This window comes from Aedes aegypti, chromosome 1 (assembly GCF_002204515.2).
Source record: "Aedes aegypti strain LVP_AGWG chromosome 1, AaegL5.0 Primary Assembly, whole genome shotgun sequence".
Classification (NCBI taxonomy): domain Eukaryota; kingdom Metazoa; phylum Arthropoda; class Insecta; order Diptera; family Culicidae; genus Aedes; species Aedes aegypti.
Genome location: NC_035107.1, coordinates 84,126,825 through 84,152,141, shown reverse-complemented (window position 1 = coordinate 84,152,141; position 25,317 = coordinate 84,126,825). Strand labels below are relative to the sequence as shown.

Below are 25,317 nucleotides of genomic sequence, written 5' to 3'. Positions count from 1 at the left end.
AACGTCCTTTTAACCATTTTACGGTACTTCAGGTCAGAATTTTGACTTGAAATATTTCAAATCGTTAGTGATCGATAATGAACAGGGGATTTTCTTCCTTCAAAAAACGTAATCATCGAAGAGGGGTCTAAAATATCTTCGTACTTGATCATGTCAATATGCACCGATTGTCCGACATTTCCCCGAAAACCATTTCCCCGAATGATTTCTTCCCGAAGGATTTTCTCCCGAAACCCATTTTCCCAAATGAACTGATTCCCCGAATGTACCGTTTCCCCGAAAGCTCTTTCCAAAGACATTGTTCATTTATTTAAAATAAAATATCGGTGAAGGTCCACAAATTCCGTAACGCTCTAGGGAGGAGTAGGCTCAAACACAAAAATTTGAAATTTTTCATACAAAAAGCGTTACGGATGGAGGGAGGGGGTCACGAATTTCCCATTTAGGCGTTCCTTAATAAATGGACGCTGCCTAAGACTATATTCAGCAATCTTGATAATCGCTTCAAACGGATGATTCTTTCATGAATGATTTGAATCTAAAAACGAAAGATGAGATATTTGGAGTGAAAATCTATGACAGTTTTTACTGGCTTGCTTTTAAAAATATGTTAAAAAAGTAAAGTTCGGTTTTCAAATTTACTATGCTAAGAATCGCAATAAAAATACATAAAATATTTCGAAAGATCATTCAAGAGATGTTCAAATCTGACGTTTAATGTTGTTTGTTCGAACATAATTCATCTTAATGAAATCTAGCTGAACGGGCAAAGGCAGAATAATGAAATAAAGTTTGACCTGGTTGAAACAGTTTGCAGGATTCAAAGACGTGACCCTAATGAGATCTTCACTGCATGAAAACTTAGAAAGAATGAATGAGTCATAAATGTCGTTTTCGTTTTTAGGAACTGGGTCAGTGATCAACACATAAACAAACCAACGTCAAGAAAGTTGTAGCTCGGTCGAACCTGAATCGGGTTGGAGTTTGTGGTGTACAGAGTCAGCGTTATGAGATTTATGATAAAATGCTTTTCATGTCAGCAAAGCAAAACAAAAAAAAAAAAAAATGTTTCAGTGTTCTATAATGTGAGCGCCCAGCCCTGTACACGATGAGCTTTTCATTTGACGTGTGGGAAAGCGTAAGCTTTAGCTTTCATTGGAATCGGGTGCAATATGATGCGATCGATGCGACCACACACAGCCTTGGGTTGTATTGATGGACGCGAGAATGATGAGAGCGTTCAATTGAGACGTTTCGAATAATGAGAGCGAGAGAAGATGATTTTACGAATGGGTGTGAAAGAGACGCGTTGACCATTGATGATCGGTCCACATATGTATGGGTTAAATAATGCAAAAACCTAGCGCGGATGGAACATGATCGTTTTGTAGAGCTTCAGTTTGTTAGCGGATTTTGCAACGAGCGTATACCGTTTCGCGGAAGTTCATCGGCAAGCGTCAGTTACCACAGTTCCCAAAGGAGGATTCGACGCCCAGTGTGCCGCTTCTGTTGCTACCATGCACCATCTAGTTTTGAAGGAAGACCCAGCCGGTGTTCCGGCATGCCCCGAAGACTCGGTGGACCGAAGGTTGGATGTCCCCTCCAATGAGCATCTATGGTAAACGTGCGACGGTAAACTGGTATGTGAAATCCCATTATTACCCTTTTTCCCATTCTTCAAATGAAAATAAGAAATTGAATATTTAATGTTAAATTGAACTAAACCATTCATTATTTCACCAAGCTAAGCCCTGAGTTTAGTCTCCTTTTGTGTTAAGTTCCTCCATCTCCTAATTTCGGTTTGGTCCACCTTGATAACGGATTTTGACGTAGGACTACGTCCAGGTTTTTTTAAGGGAAGTTTTTCCATTACACCCCAATTTCCTCTTGGAGCACATCAAAACGACCCTCAGGCCCAGGAAAAAGCCCGGTTGCGGACAATAGTGGTTCCCAACCTAAAGAATCTCTATCACTTTGGAAAAGTGTAAGGTAACTTGAAAGTAGCTCTCAAGGATTTGTTTTGCACAAATTTTAGTTTTTGGAGAGCAGATTTTGGCGCAGTCGGTAGGATCGTTTTGTGTAGTGAAAGGTTCCTGTGAAAAAAAAAACTGAAAATTCGATTGAATTAGATATAAATTGGAATGGTTTTCATTGGATTTAGAATGGAGAATGAGTTTTGATTGGACAATGATATTATTTGAATCGAACTAGAATTGGATTGGATTTGGATTTAGATTGGACATAGAATTGTTTTGGATTGGATCAAACATAGTTTGGATATTGTTAAGAGTGGATAAGGAATAGATTGAATTTGAATTGTATTTAGATTGGATTTGGATTGTACTTAGATTGGGTGAATATCCGGTATCGGATTATGGGATAGTTATATTATTCAAACTTGACTCTTTTAAACTACTTTATTAATCAATGCAATTTCAAGAATCAAGCACACTGGCAAAAGTTGTGAGATTTATGAATACCTGAGTAGAAATTATTAGTTGCATGGTAGAATATGCACACATCGTACATAGAAATACTGTAGACTCTGTACACCACAAAGATGGCTTCTGATTAAAGCTAGAATTGAATTTTATGGTAATATGATTTGGAATGGAATTGGATCGGCATTGTATTGAATTAATATGGGATGATGAATTTTGATCGGACTAAAAAAAACGATTGAATTGGATTGGATTTGGATTGGATTTAGATTAGATAAGATTGGATATGGATTGATTAGATTGAATTTCAGAATCAGAAGCCATCATTGTGGTGTACAGAGTCAGCGTTATGAGATTTATGATAAAATGCTTTTCATGTCAGCAAAGCAAAACAAAAAAAAAAAAAAATGTTTCAGTGTTCTATAATGTGAGCGCCCAGCCCTGTACACGATGAGCTTTTCATTTGACGTGTGGGAAAGCGTAAGCTTTAGCTTTCATTGGAATCGGGTGCAATATGATGCGATCGATGCGACCACACACAGCCTTGGGTTGTATTGATGGACGCGAGAATGATGAGAGCGTTCAATTGAGACGTTTCGAATAATGAGAGCGAGAGAAGATGATTTTACGAATGGGTGTGAAAGAGACGCGTTGACCATTGATGATCGGTCCACATATGTATGGGTTAAATAATGCAAAAACCTAGCGCGGATGGAACATGATCGTTTTGTAGAGCTTCAGTTTGTTAGCGGATTTTGCAATGAGCGCATACCGTTTCGCGGAAGTTCATCGGCAAGCGTCAGTTACCACACCGCTCCCTTCTCTACTCTCATTTTCCAATAAGACTTGGTAATTTAAAAATAACAAAGTTCTCCTTCCATTTTGTTTTATTTTGATAAACATCGCAAATCAAGAGACAAGTTATCACAACTATTGATAAAATATGTATCGCAATAGCGATAACTATAAAACCAAATTAATTTTGTTTTTTTGTAAAAACAATTCAAATCTATTAGAAATTCAATTTAATTTTATTACCTATACAAACTGGTTCTAACACAAACAATAATACAATAATAAAACAAATTGAAATTATGATCCAAATCATATTCCACTCCAATTCCAATAGAATACAAATCTAATGCTAATCCTTATGAATTCTAAAACTAATCTAATCCAAATCCAATTCAAATCCACGCAATAATTTAGAGTTTAGACCAATCAGAGGCCATTTTTCTCCTCATTCAATCAATAACCGAAGCAATCTAATTCGAACTTCAAGTATTTATAATACAATTCTATTCCGTATCTTCCACAAGTTGAATTATGATAAAACCTAAATTAAATAATCCATATAAAATCTAATTGTAATCTTAATCCAGTCCGAATGCAATCTATATCAAAATCGATTCAATCAAAATCTATACAAATTCAATTAAAATCCTTTTCAAATCAAAACCAATCCAAATTCATACCAATTTATTAAGTCCAATCTGATAACAATTCAAATTCAATCCGATCCAAATTTAATCCATATCCAATCAATGTCCATACCAATCCAAATGTTATCTAACATCCAAATTCAATCAAAATACTATAAAATTCCAAACCAAACCAGATCCAATCCAATTCAATCATTTTCTAGTCCAATGGATTCTTAAAATAACCAAAACGGCCGCTATGAAATGCATAGATTGCGCCACCGTAGACTTGTGTGTTTGACAGAACAGCGATGCTATCACAAGGTTAAATACCATATACGGTGGTGACGCTGTTTTGATGCGGTGAATGCCAAATGAGTGACACCTTCAATGATCCATTAGCATTCAACCACCAATCTTAATCCAATACAATGCCGATTCAAATCGATTCTCAATTGTATTACCATAAAATCCAAATTTGATTGATCCTAATTGAATTTAAATTCAATCTGCATGCAGTCAACATCCAATACAAATTCTATCAAATCAAAATTCGATCCAGTCTAAAGCTAATCCAAACCTATTCCAATCCTTTTCCATTTCGAATCCAATTCAGTTTAAATCAAATCCAAATCTAATTCAAATCTGATATAATCCTATGTCAAATACAGTACAATCCAAATCCATACCCAGTCCAAATCCAATAATCGTAAAATTCAAATTCAGTTCCACCCAAATGCAATCCGAATCCAATACAAATCCAATCCAATCCGAATATAATTCCAGTCCAAATCATATTCTAGTCCGGTCAGAGCCGTCATACTTTAATCCAAATTCATCAAAACACAATGCAGTCTAATTTGAAGTTCCCATCCAATCCAATTCATTTCAAATTGCGATAAAACCCTAAGCAAATCTAACTTTGATATAAATCTAGTCCAAATGCAATCCAAATCCAATCGCAATGCAATCGATATTTTATACAAATTATATCAAAATCCATTCCAATCGTGTATAACTACAACCCAAATCAGTTCCAAACAAACAGAAACAAAACAATCCGAATCCAATTCAAATTCAATCTAATCAATCCATATCCAATCTTATCTAATCTAAATCCAATCCAAATCCAATCCAATTCAATCGTTTTTTTTAGTCCGATCAAAATTCATCATCCCATATTAATTCAATACAATGCCGATCCAATTCCATTCCAAATCATATTACCATAAAATTCAATTCTAGCTTTAATCAGAATCCAGTCAAAATCAAATCCAAATTCAATCAAGTTAAAAATCAAATAGGGTCCTAAAATGTTTAATGAAATCTTGTTTTCATTTAATATCACGAAAGAACATGTTACTGCAACTACTTTAGCATTTTTTCCCGCTCAAATAACGGATATATCATATTAAAACTTTAATTCAAAAATGGGATCCATAAATGAACCTTGACATTTGAGATCATGTTTGACGTTCGCTTAGTCGACAAAAATGCCACAGGGGTTCAACTTTTTAACAACGGGGTTGTTCCTTTCTGACATTTCGGAAGGGACACGGAAAACAAAATACACCCATAATTTGAGTTTATACCAAGGGGTGTGACAAAATTAAAAAAAAAACTTAAAAAAATGTTTTTCGGACTTAAACCATCGGAAAACATTAGAAAATTGAGTAAACATATGTTTTTGACCTAAACTTAAGCGTTTGGCACCAAAATTGGGACAGGGCTTTAGGACCCCATTCTTGTCCGATCAGGGCCATACTTGAATCCAAATTTATCAAAACCCTATTCAGTCTGATTCAAATTTCCAATACAATCCACATATTCTAAGAAACCAAACCATATCTAACTTTTATCGGAATCCCGTCCAAATGTAATCCAAATCCTATCGCAATTTAATCAATATTTTATACAAATTGAATCAAAATCGATTCCAATATTGCAATATTGTATGAGTTCAATCCGAACTCAATCCATATCCAATCCAAATCCATACCAATCTAAGTCCAATCCGAATTCTATTCAAATTCAATCCAACACAAACTCAATCCATATTCAATCTTATCTTAACCCATACTATGTCCAAACCAATCCAAATCTTATCGTATCTAAATCCAATCCAAATTCGAGCCAATTCAATCATTTTCTAGTCAGATCAATATTTATTCTCCAATCTGAGTTCAATACAATGCCGATCTAAATCACATTACCATAAAATTCAATTCTATCCAACATGAATCCAACTTTAATCAGAATCCAGTCAAAATCCAATCCAAATTCAATCATATTAAAAAATCAATCCAATCAAGTCTAATCCCAATTCATTCAAATCCAATTCAATCTAAATCCAATCCAAATTCAATCCAATCAAAAACAGAACAATTCAAATCAAAATCTAGTCCAAATCGAACTATCATAATATTCAAATCCAATTCCACCTAAATGCAATCCGAAGGTAATCTGAATCCAATTTCAATTACTCCAATCAGAAGCCATCTTTGTGGTGTACAGAGTCTACAGTATTTCTATGTACGATGTGTGCATATTCTACCATGCAACTAATAATTTCTACTCAGGTATTCATAAATCTCACAACTTTTGCCAGTGTGCTTGATTCTTGAAATTGCATTGATTAATAAAGTAGTTTAAAAGAGTCAAGTTTGAATAATATAACTATCCCATAATCCGATACCGGATATTCACCCAATCTAAGTACAATCCAAATCCAATCTAAATACAATTCAAATTCAATCTATTCCTTATCCACTCTTAACAATATCCAAACTATGTTTGATCCAATCCAAAACAATTCTATGTCCAATCTAAATCCAAATCCAATCCAATTCTAGTTCGATTCAAATAATATCATTGTCCAATCAAAACTCATTCTCCATTCTAAATCCAATGAAAACCATTCCAATTTATATCTAATTCAATCGAATTTTCAGTTTTTTTTTTTCACAGGAACCTTTCACTACACAAAACGATCCTTGGAGACCTGTCGCCCCAAAACAAACCAATTCGAAGACCTGTCGCTTCGCAATATTTATCTTCGAAAACTTGTCGCTCAGAAAAAATAACTCGAAGACCTGTCGCTTCGGAAATTTTCGACTAAGGAGACCTGTCGCTCCAAAATAAAAAACAAAACGAAAACCTGTCGCACTTTTTTTTCACGGATACCTGTCGATCCGGAAAGTTTCTCGTCGGATACCTGTCGATCCGGAAATTTATGTTCGGATTCGGAGACCTGTCGCTCCGGTAAAATTCTATTGAAGACCTGTCGCTTCAAACTGTTTTAGTATGGAGATCTGTCGCTCCAGAAAAAAAAAAAATTTCAAAGCCTACCGAATTGCGCCATTGTGGTAACTGACGCTTGCCGATGAACTTCCGCGAAACGGTATACGCTCGTTGCAAAATCCGCTAACAAACTGAAGCTCTACAAAACGATCATGTTCCATCCGCGCTAGGTTTTTGCATTATTTAACCCATACATATGTGGACCGATCATCAATGGTCAACGCGTCTCTTTCACACCCATTCGTAAAATCATCTTCTCTCGCTCTCATTATTCGAAACGTCTCAATTGAACGCTCTCATCATTCTCGCGTCCATCAATACAACCCAAGGCTGTGTGTGGTCGCATCGATCGCATCATATTGCACCCGATTCCAATGAAAGCTAAAGCTTACGCTTTCCCACACGTCAAATGAAAAGCTCATCGTGTACAGGGCTGGGCGCTCACATTATAGAACACTGAAACATTTTTTTTTTTTTTTGTTTTGCTTTGCTGACATGAAAAGCATTTTATCATAAATCTCATAACGCTGACTCAGTACACCACAGAGTTGTAACTGTGAGTCAGAGCGACCAGTTCCAAGTTTCGCCAGTTCCAACCTAGGCTCAAAAACGAATTCGACATTAGTTGATTGGGGACGCATTTGACAGTCCTGCACACCGTGTCCAGACTATCATTCGATCATTATTTCTTCGTTAGTAGATTGTGTTTCTTAAAACATAGGCAGATGTTTTTTTAACTACAACTGAGAACGTAAAAGGCTTGTTTTCAATTTTATAAAAATCCCTTCTTAAGGATGTTTTTCTTTATATTACTGGTCCAATTATTTTAAAATTATCGCTTTCTTATCGTCGTAGGCAGTTCTTTAAAGCTTTGCTGGTTTCATATGGTTCTGATTGCAGCTGCTACTGATTTCATCATAAATTTGCCCTTCTTTTATTTGAAGGCTGTTTTCATAGATAAATATATCAATATAAATTAACAGAGCTACTGAAACTTTAATCAGATGTTCTCTGTATTTAACGTTTTTGACTAGATGACCCATTTAGGAACGATTTAAAAAAAATGACGTTCGGGAGAATTGTTTCTATCCGAGACATAAAAAAAGTTTTTTATCTGGAAAACTAATGCTTATTCTGCGCGGCGTGTGAGTCGAGACGAGTCGTTCTCACCTCGGGTGACGTGAGACAACTAATTTAAATCAAATGGGAACGAGTCGTAATCTCATTCGACTTGTCTCACCTCACACGCCGCGCAGGATAAGCACAATTGATTTCCAGAGGGAGAAGAAAGACTAGAAGGGAGACTCGAGGTTTAATTATGTAGTGCAAGATATAATAGATTCTAAGGATCAATGGTTTCACTGTAGCTAGTCACTAAGTGTAATGAAATTACGTTTATCCTAGTAGACAAATGGCACGAAGACGTTTGGCATCTTTGTGTAGTAATGTGAAATAATGTGAAAGAACAGCCTATTATTGAAAGAAGGGAAACTTAAGATTATCAGCTAAGTGTCACTGAAAATTGGAACAGTATAATTATAAAGAACAGCCTATTATTCTAAGAAGGCAAAACTAAGCCGAATGTTCATTCGTCTAAATGTTCGTAAGCCAAATATCTATACTCCGAAGATACCGCATCAAATGAAACTGCCTATCATGTGCTCGCTTTTTTCACCAGGGTATCACAAAAATTAATCTAAGTTGTTTTGAGCCAAATGCTCGTGGCTCATTATTTTGAACATCTGTAACTTTAAACACATGGATTTTTATCACAAATTAATCTATTTTGGTCTAATCTTACATCAGCTAACAAGTTGAATACTTTTTGGCAGCAGAAGCATGGATAGCGTTCAGTATGTCATTCACATTACGATTTTTCGGGGAAATGGTACATTCGGGAAAATAATTTTCGGGGAAATAGTTCATTCGGGAAAACTTCATTCGAGGAAATTGCATTCGGGGAAATGGTTTTCGGGGAAATGTCGGACAATCATATCACCATCTTCATATATTTGCATTTCATAGATGATTCACCCTTCTTTTAAAACTAAGCTGTTCTTTCAGCTTATCTTTCAGCTTGTCTTGGCTGAACTGGCTAAATTTGGCTACAACTATGTAATTTTAGGGCCCTATTTTATAAGTCGAGTCCATTGAAATGACTCGACTGGAGTCACTGTCGACCTAAAAAGTCGCTCGACTCAGCTCTGTCACTCGAATTTATCGGCAATTGTCACCCGAAGTGACTGTATTACCATGGGAGTCGACGGGTGACATCTGAAATATGCATGCTTACTTTGATCGATAGTAAATATAGACGATTCACATGTATCTGCTCGATTTACAAAATAGACCCCTTACTTTCGACATTTAACCGTCGGTTCTCCAATGTTCTTTGCGGCAAAGTGAAGCTATTCAGAAAGATCGAGCTGAGGTTGGTAGTATTGAATACCGCCGGTTGGAAATTATTTCTGGTTGGCTAACTTGACGACGTTTCAGAGCTGGAGAACTAACATACTTGTCAAACTAAGAATGATTTCGGGGACGGAACTGGTGTAGGGGTTAGAACACACGCCTCTCACGCCGAGGACCTGGGATCGAATCCCATCCCCGAGATAGCCACTAAAAATTTCAGTGACGACTTCCTTCGGAAGGGAAGTAAAGCCGTTGGTCCCGAGATGAGCTAGCCCAGGGCCAAAAATCTCGTTAATAAAGATAGAAAAAAAAACTATGAATTAATGTAAAAGTGGTCGATTGACATAGGCACTCAGTTATTAACTGTAGAAATGCTACTACAATAGCTTTGTCCCAGTTGAGTCGTAACGCCGGCATAAAGAAATTTGGTCCATAGCTGTTTGAAGATGTCTTTTGAAAAAGTGTTCATGGAAACCGAGTCAAGAATGTTCATGGTTAGCGTGACATAATTTGTGCTGAGCATCAATGAAGTAGAATAAATATTGTACACAAATGTACTGAAAAAGGTCGTCGAAAATGGAAAATTCGGCTTTCCGGGTAATGGAGCATTCCGGTAAATGGTAAATTCTGGTAAATTGTTTTCCGGGTAATGGTACATTCCGGTAAGTAGTATTCCGGTAAATTGCATTCTGGGTAATGATATTCCAGATAATGATATTCCGGGTAATGGTATAGAATCCCATCTTGCGTTTGATGTTTTGATAGCAATTTGCGTGTGATAATGACCGTAAATGAAGCACCGTGTATAATTGAGTAATTAAAAAATTTATAACTTCAAATGATTCCTTGTTTTGAATTAATTATGATTCGTGGTTTACGGCTAACCAGCCGAGTGGATGTTTGACAAATACCGAAAAACTAAACATTACAAATATTTTGCAATTGGATTAAATGGACAAATTGATGTGAAGTTTTGCGAAAAAGTCACACGTCTTCTCGGTGAGAATCGAACTCACGACTCCCTGATCTCTAGTTAGGGCGCGTCACCCCTACGCCACGAGAGGACTCATAGACGCAGAAGTTAACCTGAATTCGATTTCAGCTCAATAATCACGTGGTCCTTTTTCGCAAAGTACACCTTAATTAAAAACAAGTTTTTATCGAGCAACGGACTCATGTTCCGTAACCAATCGTTTGAGAACGTCGCGACTCATTGGAAGCCCACAAAATAGAAATCTCAGCCAGCACGTCGTTGGCGAGTGTGGTTTGGTATTCCAATACCTAAAAAAATAATGCGCTCTCGGACTAGGCATTGGATATGAATAGAAAGCGTTGTATTTGAATGGGCATCTATTTTTTCCGAAAGAGGTGTGCTTTGCGAAAAAGGACGATGAGCTGAAATCGAATTCAGGTCAACTTCTGCGTCCATGAGTCCTTTCGTGGCGTAGGTGTAACGCGCCCTAACTGGAGATCAGGGAATTGTAAGTTCGATTCTCACCGAGAAGACTTGTAACTTTTTCGCTAAACTTCACATCAATTTGTCCATTTAATCCAATTGCAAAGTATATGTTAATGTTTCAAATGATTATTGATTATTATTGAGATTCTATTGAGCAGTGAATGACGAATTCAACTAATCATAATGTGTCTGTAAATTAATTTACAAGAAAAATAAATGTAGCAATATATAAAAGGGGCCCAGATAGCCGTAACGGTTAACGCACAGCTATTCAGCATGACCAAGCTGAGGGTCGTGGGTTCGAATCCCATCGGTCGAGGATCTTTTCGGGTTGGAAATTTTCTCGACATCCCAGGGCATAGAGTATCTTCGTACTTGCCACACGATATACACATGCAAAAATGGTCAATGGCATAGTAAGCTCTCAGTTAATAACTGTGGAAGTGCTCATAAGAACACTAAGCTGAGAAGCAGGCTATGTCCCAGTGGGGACGTAACGCCAGAAAGAAGAAGAAGAATAAATAAAAAAGGTGTTACCAAAATCGAATGGTAAAGTTGCGAAAATTGAACGTGCGCTGTACTGCTTTACAATACGGTTTAAAAACGAAGATGAAAAATAGCATTCTTTTTTATTGTTTCTACTGGTATACCAAGTAGATAACGACCTACTTAGTTCATTCGTTTGGTGAAAAGTAGGCTGACATGCAACGGAATTGAATAAAATACTTTTTCAATCAATATTCAATATCATATTTCGATCCCAATAATTTTAAATAGGTATTGAAAGACCACACACTACTCGCCCACGACGTGCTGGACGATATTTGTATAGTGCGGGCTCCCAATGGGTCATGACGTTCTCAAACGACCGGTTACGGAAAATAAGACCGTTGCGTTGTGTTTGGATGGGCATCTCATTCTTCCGGAAGAGGTGCGCTTTGTGAAAAAGGTTTTTTAACCCTCTAATACCCAACCCCGCCTTTAGACGGGGTACACTTTGGAATTTTGTGTATTTTTTCGTAGCTCGGAAATCAAAATGATTTTATTTTTGGCTTATAGTTTGACTTATAACACGCATATAAGAAAAGTTTTTTATGACTTTTGAAACTTTTTTGTATTTTCAGAAATTGTTTGAAAAATTGCATTCTTATATAACCTACAAATGCCTGGGCTTCATTTAACGTGTAATATAAAAAATCGTACCTTTTATATTTTTCTACGATTAACCTATCACAAACGAAGAGCCTGGTGGTATTAAAATCATTTGAAACCTGTTTTTCCGTTAGTTACACGGAAAATAAAATACGCTCCGAAAAAAAATTAAAAATTTAATATTTTTCAAAATATCGTAACAATTAAAATTTTTATTATTGCCAAAAATCAACAACTAGAAAAGGCTTCAAGAAAAAATGAAAAAAGCTAGGGATGTTCAAAAATAAAAATTATAAAAATCAAAAACCAAAATTTAAAAATTTGCGAATAAAAATAAATAAATGCCCAAAACGTGTTTAGAACGATTTTAGATAACGAAAAATAATACTTAAATCGCAAATAAAAATTTGGGTATTAGAGGGTTAAGGTTAACTTCTGCGTACATGGGTCCTCTCGTGGTGTAAGAATAACAAGCCTCATCTAGTGAACAGGGAGTCATGAGTTCGATCCTCACCGAGAAGATGTGAAACTTTTTTTTTGCAAATTTCAGATAAATTTGTCCATTAAATCCCATTGCAAAGTATATTAAATGTTAAGTTTTACGGTAGCTGTTCAAACTTCCTCTCGACTGGTAAACAGTAAATCAAAATTAAACTGTATTAAATTGAAGTACTGGTCAGTACTTCGTGTATTACAGATTACTGAATCCTTCGTCACTAAACTGTGACTAGTATTGGCCTACTCTCCTCTTTTCAAAATTTATGTAATTTGATCACTTATATGTTATTTCAAAATAAATTATCTGATAGATCTAAAATTGTTCAAACAATTTTCAAAAACTTTGGATCTTTTTAAAATTTGTATAATATGATTATTCATATGTAATTTCATGTTTAATTATCTGCTAGCCCTAAAATTGGTAATAAAAAATCAATTCCTTTTATTTTTGGAGTGAAATTCGTTTTGAATTGAGCTTAAAATGAGCTTAAAATCTCAAAAGAAACTCTTGCCCCACCTTGCTCTAATCCTGACCACGGCATGAAAGTGAAAGTCCGAACTCTATCCTTGACACCGATAGCCTAGTTGGGTCCCCTGTTTAAAGGCCTGTTCAAACTTACGCGATACGATTGTTTTTTAGTTGCGAAATCGCGTAAATACGCTGAGGGATTGCCCATGTCTGTAAGTAGTCATAAAGGAAGGGTAGATTGTAGATATCTTACGTACCACATAGTTTAATTTTGAGTTTTATACAAAAAACCGTGATATGGAGAGAGGGAGGTAAGAAAGAATTAAAAATGGTTTATATTCTCCAAAACAAATCGTGAAGAGACGTAGTTGCAAAACATTGGAGACAGTTGTTGAAAAACTTTCGCTCCGTATCAATTTGGGAGATCCTTAAAGCTTGTGGGCAACAAGGTCCTAGAAGACAAAGGCCTAGTCAGAGATCCGTTTGCTCACCCTTTTGCCATTAAACCGCGATTCAGGTTGACTGCACGGTATAATGCAATTTGCAAAAAGTGAAAGGACTCAACCCAACAACGTGCAACGTGCAGAACCCCGCCGAGGAGACCTGTTGAGGTCGCAAACTTTTTCGTCACTTTTTCCACAATCGCTGCATTGCAACATCCAGAGTAGAGACCGCAGCGAAACCCGGGTCGAAAACCATTTCAGCCCATCAATGACAAACCTTGGCTGCGACGGGGCTGTCAAATTTTCTCTGATCGAACCTAAAATATGAACTAATCGCATCGATTTTTTACGTAGCTAATTTTGCCTGATGCCGAAAATCGATTCGATGCAGCAATGCATTTCATATGCGCTAGGGTGGACCACACACGTGGGTTATTGAAAAACACTCCGAAGGCAAAACAAATCCACTGTCAAACAGCTCAAACAGCTAATTCTTAATTGAGTACTAATCATTAAAAATTAAAAGAAATAATGGTAAGGCCACTTTCGTTCCCATACACAAATTTTGATCCTTCATACATGCCGGGCATATTGCTTCATATTACTGGCCAAGAAGACGCGTAGAGAAAGATGCAGTAATGGACCTAAAATCGCCTCAGCCGGCCTTTGCACAGTGGTACAGTCCGTAGGCCAAAAATAGGAATGTAAGTAGTTTTCATTTTTACTCCCTTACCTTCTCATGGCTCTATTATAATATTAAGAATGTATTACTTTAATTTTATAGATGTTCTTGTAAGATGTTTGTAGAAATAAATTGACTGATTGGGTAGATTCTTCTGTTTTTAAAATTGATCTATTGTTTTCAATTCCTTTATTATTTTAATTTGAAACATTACATCCATTTACTCTATTTAGGTGTTTTGTGTTAAGTAACAGCTCTAATTATATTTTGTTGATAGTTGAGATCACCTGCTTATATCAGAAAAATCGCTTCTAATTAACTTAACTTTACTTAACCTAAACCTAACTCATTACTAATATTGAAGTGAACTTTATAATAATTTTCAAAATTTCAATTTGAATCCTCTGCAGAGCTTTATTCATTGTATTACAACAGCTAGGTACATATTGGTACAGCACACAACATGGCTGGCTTGAAAATGTGTTTGAAGAACGAAAGCCTGTTCTTAAGACAAAGCTTTGATTTTTTTGTTAATAAGTAGATACATACATTTTATATATTTGTAACATTTGGCTTTCATGCCCTCAACAAAACTGAAAAAATACTTATTTGATATACAAAATAATAGTAACTGAGAAATGTATTATGAATCGAGTATACTCAACAAATTTATAATATATAAACACATAGATATTAAGAACACAATGTAATTTAGAATAGTCTACAAAATGCTTGACGTCAAATAAATAAATAAATAAATAAATAAATAAATAAATAAATAAATAAATAAAATGTGATTTTTGAATGTTCATCTGACTAATTTATTGGAACCCTTCTAATCGTAATAATATGTCTACTTGAAGGTTTCAAATAAAGAGCTTTTGGTTTATGTCGGAATATTATAAATTGAGTTCTGGAAGCATAAGGAGAAATCTCTTCTTTTTGCAAAAATGAAGAACAAATATCCTAAATTTTTTGCAATCTACTGCAGAAGACACGCTGGTTTCTTCCTTTCAAGGAGAGGCTTGTGTCATCTGCAAACAATTAGATTATTTAATCATTTATAAGTAATTATCCGATTTCCGATGGTATTTTCTATCCAAGATTGTGTGTGATGATTTATGGCCGCTTCGTAGAACAAATTGATCCACTGTGTTCAGTGGAAACAAAGCCCGAGAAAACCCCCATCAGTCAGTCAGTCGGTTGTGCGAGGGGAGTTTGGCAATTCGGCTTTCTGCAAACCACATCAATCATAAGTACAATAAACCGGTGCCACTGCAGCTGTTTGCCAGCAAAATGCAACTGGTGCAAGAAATCAATTTTTCCAGATCTTGATCGGTCAACCGGCGAATGATGTGTTTTTTTTGTTCTCTTCAGTTTGCAAATATTATTTCTGCAGCAAGATACCTACTATGAGAAATGGTCATTTTCACACCTTTAAATGGATTGGATCGCGATGTCATTGAACGTTCTCTAATCGTGATCGATGGACAACGATTAGATGAGGGCATGGTTGGTTGGTTCAAAGCAAATCGGATGTCACGTTTGAGTGTGGTTCAATGTCGATTCGATCTGGGTAGATACAGTCAAAATTGGTATAAAACTTATTTTCATAAATGGTAAATGAAACTATTTTGATTGTTGTATCGATTAACAATACTTGAGTTTTCATTTTCGACCTTTTGACGTACGAAGAAATCAAATCAAATTTCAAAAGATCAGTCACAGAGATCAGTTGATTAAGACCAGTAGATTTACAGTAGAAGTATGTAAGTAGGCTTTCATTCCAAAAATATTGATTTCTATCTACTGCTGAGAACACATTAAAATAAATAAGCTGGAAGTTTTATTCTGCTAGGTCAACGGAATTTATGCTATTTGGTCGAAAGATATTTGGTCGGATTACATTTAGTCGAACAACGGTTAGTCGAATGTCGAACGGATATTTCGTCGAGTGGAAATTTGAGGACGTTTGATTGCAATAGAATGTACATTACTCTTCATCGAATCGACATTCTATCGAAGATGTATTTAGTACTATACTATGCGTAAACAATAAACTATTATTTAACTTATCCGAGATGAACCAGCCTTAGCTGAGAGTCTCGTTAATAAAGATAAAATTTCTCGAAAACTTATTCAAACAGACTCAGGTCAGAAAAGTTAACAAACTTACTTTATCAATCCTAAGTGCCGAAATTCTACACGTTCCGCCCTAAACAAACTCGTTTTTTAACTTTTAGAACATTTAATTTCAGTAAGATTTTCAACTTTTGCAACCTAACCGTTACTTTAGCCGCTCCGTTGTATGGAGAGACAAAGTGACTTAACCACCAATTAAAACTAAACACTACTTGAGTCGATTTTACACTGGTACAAAAACGTCTGTGAATTGTCATACAATTTTTGTGGGAAACGACTGGAACTACCTAGTGTTTAACCGCAAGCTGATTGCATGCAAAATTTAAGCGATGTACAAGGTAAAAAATATTAAAAGGACGATTCGTTTTAAAACATGCCTCTCAAACCGAACACTTGGGATCGAATTCTATCCCCAAGAAAAGAATTAGCCTAGGGCTAAAAAATCTCGTTACCTACCTTGATACCTTGATGGCTATAGCGTAGCGTCACGCCATTGCCGGGCGTATTGTAGAGCTTCATCTTCGTCGGTCTTGGGCGAAACTTCTCCAGTTGCCCCGAACGTTTAGGGTCGCCAGGTCTTCTTCCACTGCGTACAGCCAGCGTATTCGTGGTCTTCCCCGAAGCCACCGACCTCTACCTGGTTCCCTGCTGAATATTATTTTCGCAAATTCCCAGCCGCAACACTTCTTTTCACTTCGCGGGAAACGTCGTTGTCGCATGTCACAATTGTTCCAAGGTAAACAAATTCTTCAACTATTTCAAACACGTCCCCATCAAGCACTACCTAAGCACCTACACCACCAAGCCTGACTCTATCTCTACTTGCAACTATGTACTTCGTTATGGTAGAATTAATGGTCAGGCCTATCCTCGCTGTCTCCCTCTTCAGAGGCACGAAGGCCTCTTCCACAGACCTGCGATCGATTCCAATTAGGTCTATCACGTCCGCAAAGCCAAGGAGCAGGTGTGACCTTGTGGTAATAGTGTCTCTGCACGCCAGATCTCCTAATAGCATCCTCGAATGCAGAGTTGAACAGTGCATTCGAAAGTGCGTTTCCCTGCTTCAACCCGTCTAATGTCACGAACGAGGTTGACACCTCGTCTGCGATCGGAACACTAGATTTTGAACTATCCAGCGTAGCACGCATCAGCCTAGCTAGTTTCGCCGGAAAATCATGTTCAGACATAATCTGCCAAAGCTCATTTTTTTCACTTAGTCGTACGCCGCCTTGAAAACAATAAACAGATGGTGAGTCTGCAAGTTATACTCCCGGAATTTGTCTAGGATCATTCGCAAGCTAAACATCTGGTCCGTTATCGAACGGCCCTCACGAAAACTAGCTTGGTATTCGCCGACGAAGGACTCCTCGAGCGGTCTCAAGTCTGTTAAACAGGATGCGCGACAGAATTTTGTACGCCGAATTCAGCAGGGTAATTCCTCTGTAATTGGCACATTCCAGTCTGTGCCCTTTCTTCTAGATAGGGCGAATGAGGCCATCCAACCAGCCGGTGGGCAATTCTTCGTCCTCCCATACCTTCAGAAGTACTCGGTGGATCGACAGGTAAAGCAGCTCGCTTCCGTGCTTGAGAAGTTTGACCGAGATCTCGTCCTTCCCAGCAGCCTTATAGTAAGGTGGGGCAAAAGTTCGACCTTATTGGTATAATCAAAGTTTCCAGAAAAACATCAACATACAGTGAACCTTCATCATGTTGGCTATAATTTTGCTGAACATACTTGTGTCAAAATATTTACCCATTTTTAGTTAAAACAGTTTCAAAATTGATTGTCTTAAACGAACTTTTGCCCCACCGGTGAGCCAAGAGTTCGAATCTAGCGTGGGGCAAAAGTTCACTGGCTAAAACACAAAATATTGATACTTTTATGACAAGCATACTTCATACCAGTCGTAAACTTATGTTTGCCGGAAAATCCACATTAAATTTTGTTTAAAACTGGGTTAAGTTTTCACACAATCAGAAAAATCTTGCTAAATTTGAAGATAATATGTGGATTTGAGGTAATTTGCATTTTTTTCTGTGAGTTTCTACATGGGTCGAATTTTTGCCCCGCTGATCAAAAAGAGCTTTTAAAAACGTATTATGGCTGTATTTGGCATGTCAAAAATTATTAATTTCGACTAATTATTCTGCTATAAGTAAGTTAAATATGCCTTATTGTTTCTACAAGTTGAAAATAGGATTCAGAGCTACTTGGGCACATCCATGATTCACTTTGGCATGGGGTGTATATCTCGATCGAATAGTCAGAAACTTTAGTATGCCACATATTGTGGCCAAATATGAGCTCTGTTGGTTAAAAAAAAAAACCCCAATGCCGAAGTAAATCAAAAGTGCCAAGAATACGATCCGTCTCCCTACTTAGATTTTTTGAAAAACACTTAACAGAGATATTGCATTTTTGCTTTATATCTTTCAACACTGTGTCCTAAACTCATGAAATATCCTAAAATCTTTTTATCTGAAAAGATCTGTGATCTGTGATCACGGTTATCTGTACGCAATAATAGGAGACAATCTGTGTAATTACAGATAAATCTGTTTATGTGTAATCACTGGTCGTAGATACCAGGTCCGAATCACGGAGAAGAATCATTTATTCTTCTCCAACAGCCCGCGGCAAGTGCCTTTCACCCTGCCTGCAGCACTCCTTATACAATCCAACGGAAGACGTGTGGAATATTCGGAAGTATTCTGGTTTGAAATATGTATTCCAAAAATCCGCTCGCGTGGCTACACTGCCAGAGAGTCATTTACAAGTAATTCACGAGTAACTCACTCTGTGATTCGTTGTACACCCCTGTTGATTGCCGTCTGGTTGAGGTTCGCTCACTTACAGCTGTCATAGGCCTTTTCGTGTGACAGGTCTGTGTTTGCATTTGTTTACATCAGTGGAGGACCAATGGATACACTGGGCTGTCATTTCCAAAGAAGAGATGTCAACGAGCTTCCCAATCAGGTGATTTATAACATCTCATGATAAGGCTAAAAATTGCATCTTTTCACCTTGATTTGTAGAAGAGAGGATCGATGAAGAGAAAGCGATCATGTTGCTTACGCCCTTATTCTAGCACATTCTTGAAATCAACGTTAGATCCGTTCTTTCCATGCTATCTTAAATGAAGTAACCGTAAAACGGGGTATCTTTGTTAATGTGGGTAACTTCGATAGATCCTCACAATACAGAATGTTCAATAAGATGTTCTGATGCACTTTAAAAATGTGTTAAAAATATGAAAACACAAGATATCCTTTTCGTATTCAATCCCTATTGGGGCAATGTTTATTGAGAACCTTTAGGGCATATTAGTTGAGAGAAACGTCCCCCCCCCTTTTTTGTTCTATCACGAGTTTGAGACGTGTCTCAGAAGAATCGCACGCGGCAAACACCTGGCTCATCAGCATCTTGTCCCAGATCTTGGGAATGAGCTTCTTAAATTTATCCATAGTGCTCACTTGATGTTCGCTTGACCAGCATGTACGCCCATACATCCAGGGGATTAAGGTCCGGAGAGCTGGAAGACCACAAAATCTTATCGAGAAAATCAGTCAAATTCTCTCAACACCACGCTTTCGCCGTGTGGGTCAGTGCACCGTCTTGTTGAAAAACGTTATGAAGTGCCGGAGTCACAACATTCTACAGAACCTCGGTCTTATAATACGCTGCGTTGATTTTCACGTTTTCTCGACAAACACCAGTGGGAGGTTCCCAAACCTACGGCTCTATATACTTTCACCGATGCGGCGTTTTGGAACCTCAGGATATTTATGATGGACGGGGGATGCTGGCGAACGTCGGCGTCCACATAGTGCAGCTATTCCATGACAAAGAGTTTCTCATCAGAAAACACGAAGTCTTGACCTGCGTGCCGCGAAAGTATTAATTTGACTCTGTCCTGCCGCTTTTTCGTTGTAGCCTCCATTACTTGGCTCCTTGCGTTCCTTGTAAGGCATGTATCCCAGGTCCTTCGTCATGATGGAGTGAACAGTCCCCATCAACACATCTAGGTCAGCAGTGGTCTTCAGGATCGAGCGATTCATAGATAGATGGATTCATAGATGGCTTTTCTAGCTTTTCCCGGTACCCCTTTCAGAGCCCCTCCTGGCTACACAACTGGTCCATCACCCGAAAAGCTTTGAGGTTTTTCATATTTCGACATGTAGAATCTAACAAAAATAGTCCGGTTGAAAACCCCGTGTAACACCATCGTGACCTTTCCTTGTAAGTTTTTCACAATTTCGAGATTATTCGATCACATGAATACCGTTTTGTCTCAAATTCCGAACAGACTCATATTCCGAACACTCGGTTTTTGTATGACGATGTGGTTGAAATGTTTCGCTGAAATATGTCATCAAATTACATGGAAATGGCAGTCAATTGCAATTCAATTTAAACGTCTTCCCATCTATTTTATATCTCTGGAGTAGTGATGATTCTCTAGTTTGAGACCAGTAGAACTAGCTCAGGTAAATTTATTTGCGAAATTATTCATTCGAATACGATTTATTCGTGCTGTTCGGAATTTGAATCAAGGTGTTCGGAATATGAGACAGAATGAATACAGTGTTCGGCATTTGAATCAAAATGGTGTTCCATACTTTTGCGTAAAAACAATACTAAGTAAGGTAAAATAAACAATTTTATCGGCACACCCAACAGCTAACAGTTAGACTTAGCGAAAAAATTGAAATTTTCACTAATATCAGCTAATTTATGCCTATCAGATGCATTTGAAGTCACTGATGGCCTTAAGTGTTCGGAATATGAGTCAAAACGGTACATGCACCAGCAAATATGTTGCCAAAATGTGACCATGTTCTTGGATTTTCAAAATATTGACATTTGAAAAATATATTGAGCAATCCCACTTGCCCCGGGTTGCCATAGAGATCTTTCAATAAACCATTTCAAAATAAGTGATCGACCAGATGTTCGTTTGACCAAAAGTCCGTTCAACCAAACGTCATTGAACGAAATGTCATGCTGTTAAATGTTCTATAGATTTTTGATCAAATGTCCAATGGACTTAATGTTCCTTCTGCAAAATGTACTTTCGACCAAATGTAATTCTACCAAGTGCCCTGAAGATAGGTCATTTAATCCTTGGGCTGACATCTTTTTTTCGCAAAATTTTAAATTACTCATATGTGAGCAATTCATACATGTTAGATTTCGTTGAATTCACTAATACCTTAAGTGCTCGTAACACAAGAAAAAACGGTACCCAATCAATACTCTCAGCTTGATACTTAGTACCAGACAGAATTACTTGGACATTTCCATGATTTACTTAGCGTAGGGTTTTTTATTGACCAAATTGTCTAAAATTTTGCAATAAAAAAAATTATTCAAAACGATGCATATTGTCGCGAAATAAGAGCTCAGTAGGTACAGTAAAACAAAACTTCTGAAGTGAAATAAAAATGCCCAGGATATGATCCGGCTTCCTATAGCCAAGCAAATTCACAACCCGAAGACAAATTATACAATTAAAAGAAAAAAAACTCTGACATCCTCTACATCAGGGGTTTTCAGCCTTTTCAGCTCGCGAAGCACTTTTTGAAATTGAAATATTGTTCGGGGCACCTGTTCTTCATCGCCACTCCGTTTGAGAACCGGATTTTTACACGCATAAATCGACACCATAAGTCGTTCGAAAATTTTGGGTGATTAACACTTAGAAAAAATACGCGTTGCGGTGAAATATCAACATTCAGCTGCCCGGTGAAAATTTTCTAAAATCATTGAACAAAAGTATAGAAAAAACCCGAAAACAGTAGGACCAGGAATTGAACTCCAAGCCTATCAGAAAGCAGACTTATTAGTGGTGTGCAAAACCTGAAACAAAAGAAGCTCATTCCTGCCAGAGCAGCTTACAAGTGGTTTTACAGAAGTTCGGTGAACATAATTGCTCGTTAGTTTTTTACAGAGTTACAGTGAATACGTTTGATTTCACGGATTTAGTTGATAAAATGTAGACTCACGGTTTTTTCGGTAAAATAGTAGATTTCACAAGAAAATGTTTAATTTTGTTGTGTACAGTTCGGTGATTTATTTCACAGGATGCTGCGATTTATTCTAGGTGTGTTTATTTGTCTATCTCTCATTAATTTTAATTTTATTTTTAATTTTTAATACTTATCTAAATAGATTTGTTAAGTTTGAAATTCAATATTGCTCTTTTATTTCAGGCTTGAACTGTGACAAAATGACATCTAAACAAAAATATATATTTGAATTTTCATCAAATTTTTCAATATTAGTGTCTTGAAAGCAACAGAATTGGTTTTATTAAGGAAATATTCCGACTTTTGCTTTTAGTTCGAACAACGGAGCGAGGTTACCTAGTGAAATATTTCTTTTGTAATGTATTTGAATGGGTTAACCACAAGTTCAACACTCACGAAAACATTCATTATTTCGATAAAGCTCGTGAAATATTTCTAATTTCGTATTATGGTGTTCAAATTCCTATTACTATCAAAGTTGCATTTACATCAGATTTTTTCGACGAGGATAAGTATCTCGACAAAACTTTCACATCCTGAATGTTTCAAAATATTCTCTCGAGAAAACAGGATGTTTCAGCTTTAAGGATTGTTTTCCATACTTAATTCAAGTTTTTATTCTATTTTCAGTTAAAACTGTCCCAAACAAAACGTATTCCAATTAAATAATATTAGCTCAAATGTTGAACGTTTTCGTAAAAATATCCGAGGTACAAGAAAGTTAAATAATGATCGAGACTTTGACACCGTATTTATAAGATTCGTAAAAACTGTGTTTTGTCATCTACCATAACGTCTTAAACTTCATAAGGTGAAGATGAATTAGAACGACATCTAAATTCTCAAGAACAAAAATCTAGAGATCAAAACAAGGGTCTTAAATGAAAATTCTATCGATTAATTAATCGATTAATAAATAAATAAATAAATTCCATTCTAAAGCAAAACTTGGGATACCTATTTGAAAACCTTAGTACAAATTTTCAAAACTATCGTGGAGCACCTGCTAAGGCTTTGCGGAGCACCAAGTGCTCCGCGGAGCACGATTTGAAAACCGCTGCTCTACATAGTTGATACAACATGGCTAAGAACCAAAAAGATCTTGCATCGTATTGACGAGATTCAAGACTAAGAGGCCCATATACCCATAGCAGTAAATGCGCATCTATTGAACAATTCCAAGCTGAGGGTCGTTGGTTCAAATCCCATCTTTTTACACCACAAACCACTAATCAAATTGCGATAACATTTTTGATGTTAAATATTTTCGTATCCTTTTTTCATAAGTTTTCAAAAATCTCTTCAATTCTAGAAATCTGTTAAAATTGACCATTGGTCATCCATTAATCTTTGAGGGATCGACACTTTCCAAATATTTTTTGTTCTGTTTTGATCAATTTATAAAAAAATAAGATATGGGCTACACTATGTCAAGTTATAAGGAGCTTCTCTGAAAAAATAAATAAATCGATTGAGTAATATCCAAGAAATCTAAAAATTACAGTATAATGTTTTTTTTTTTTAATTTTCAATATCATTTTTTGGCCGGAAAGGCTTCAGAAATAACCCCAAATGCTCATTACAAAAAAAAAACACTTGCACCAATTAGTTTTATTTCTTAACAATAGCATCTCATCAAATAACTGTTCAATAAAGGGAATAACCGAACATGAGAACGATTCTGTAGCCTGAAATATCCACGTGGATAATGGTTATGCGTTGGTTCCCAGGGAATTTCAGAATATCTCTGGATCCAAAACAAAAATTATCAGAATCAAAATATACTCTAAAATAAGAAAAGTTTTCTGAGAACTTTAAAACGAATGTGCAACAAAATCAACAACAATATCAAGAAACAAATATCATCCATCCCCGTGGAAAAAGTCATCGGAAAAGCATTTTTCCGTTGACCTTTTCCAAACTACTGTCGATTGGCATTACTTGATCTACTACCTACGTTTTTTATATCTATTTATGCTAATCGACCGCTTTCCATTAATCAATTTTCCATATCTCAACCTCGAATAAACGGCGTTGATCCACTTACCCAAATATTGCTCACTTTCCAGCGCCTTACACGACCGTTTATAAATAAATCGTTTGATTCGCTATCCGTCGAGGTGTTCAAAATCGACGGCAGGATCACGTTAACCACTTCGGCCGTGGTGTTAATCGCTTTGGTTACACTTTGGACACTTGCACCACACAACTCAATAACCTACACTTCTTCTTTCACTCTCTTCGGCGCGACCACGGCGACGACAAACGAAAATAAAAACACGCACCGTCCAGAGGTAATACGCAGAGCTTGTTGGCAAGAAATCACTTCTTACTTAATATTTTTTCGGAGTTGCGCAAGCTTTGTTTGGCGAGTGCCGTAGAAGCAGAAGCAGCGAGGCCAAACCACAGTGTCGGAGATTTCCGTGAGCTCGCGCGTCAGCAAACCACTTGTCGCGGATTTGAGAGCCCTCTTGCGAAGTTAAAATTGGACTTTTGAAGCCCAGATCTAAATGGGCAAAACAAATAAACCGCCACTTAGATTAGCCGTAAGGTCACGGGCCACCGTATTGGGGAGACAGTCGCGAAACGGCTACGGTGTCGTCAACGGACCGAGACGAATGCAGGTCGAACGCGATGCGCAATGCCAACTGATTGGAACTGACACCCCAACCGGATGAACGCAGGTCCCAATCGTTAGCCCGATTCCTCGCCTCCTCCAGTGACTTCAACGGTTCATGGTGAAAGAAAGAGAGAGTAATCCGTCTGTAAAGGTGCGTGAGTGGATGCGAGCCCCCCGGAATACCGTATGCCTATACGTCACGGATTTGGTATGTGGATTGAGCAACGGAACGTCCGTCCGTCCGCCCA

At 37.0% G+C, this 25,317-nt stretch overlaps 1 protein-coding gene across 1 annotated transcript in view; it reads right to left on the bottom strand.

Annotated features, from left to right (window-relative positions):
* The window catches only part of LOC5571725 (salivary glue protein Sgs-3), a 150,931-nt gene extending 125,824 nt beyond the window's left edge, over positions 1-25,107 (bottom strand). The window contains exon 1 of the mRNA XM_021841453.1: positions 24,497-25,107. The gene's annotated coding sequence lies outside the window, so the exon portion shown is untranslated. The remainder of the gene's footprint in view (positions 1-24,496) is intronic.
* Between the last annotated feature and the right edge of the window lie 210 nt (positions 25,108-25,317).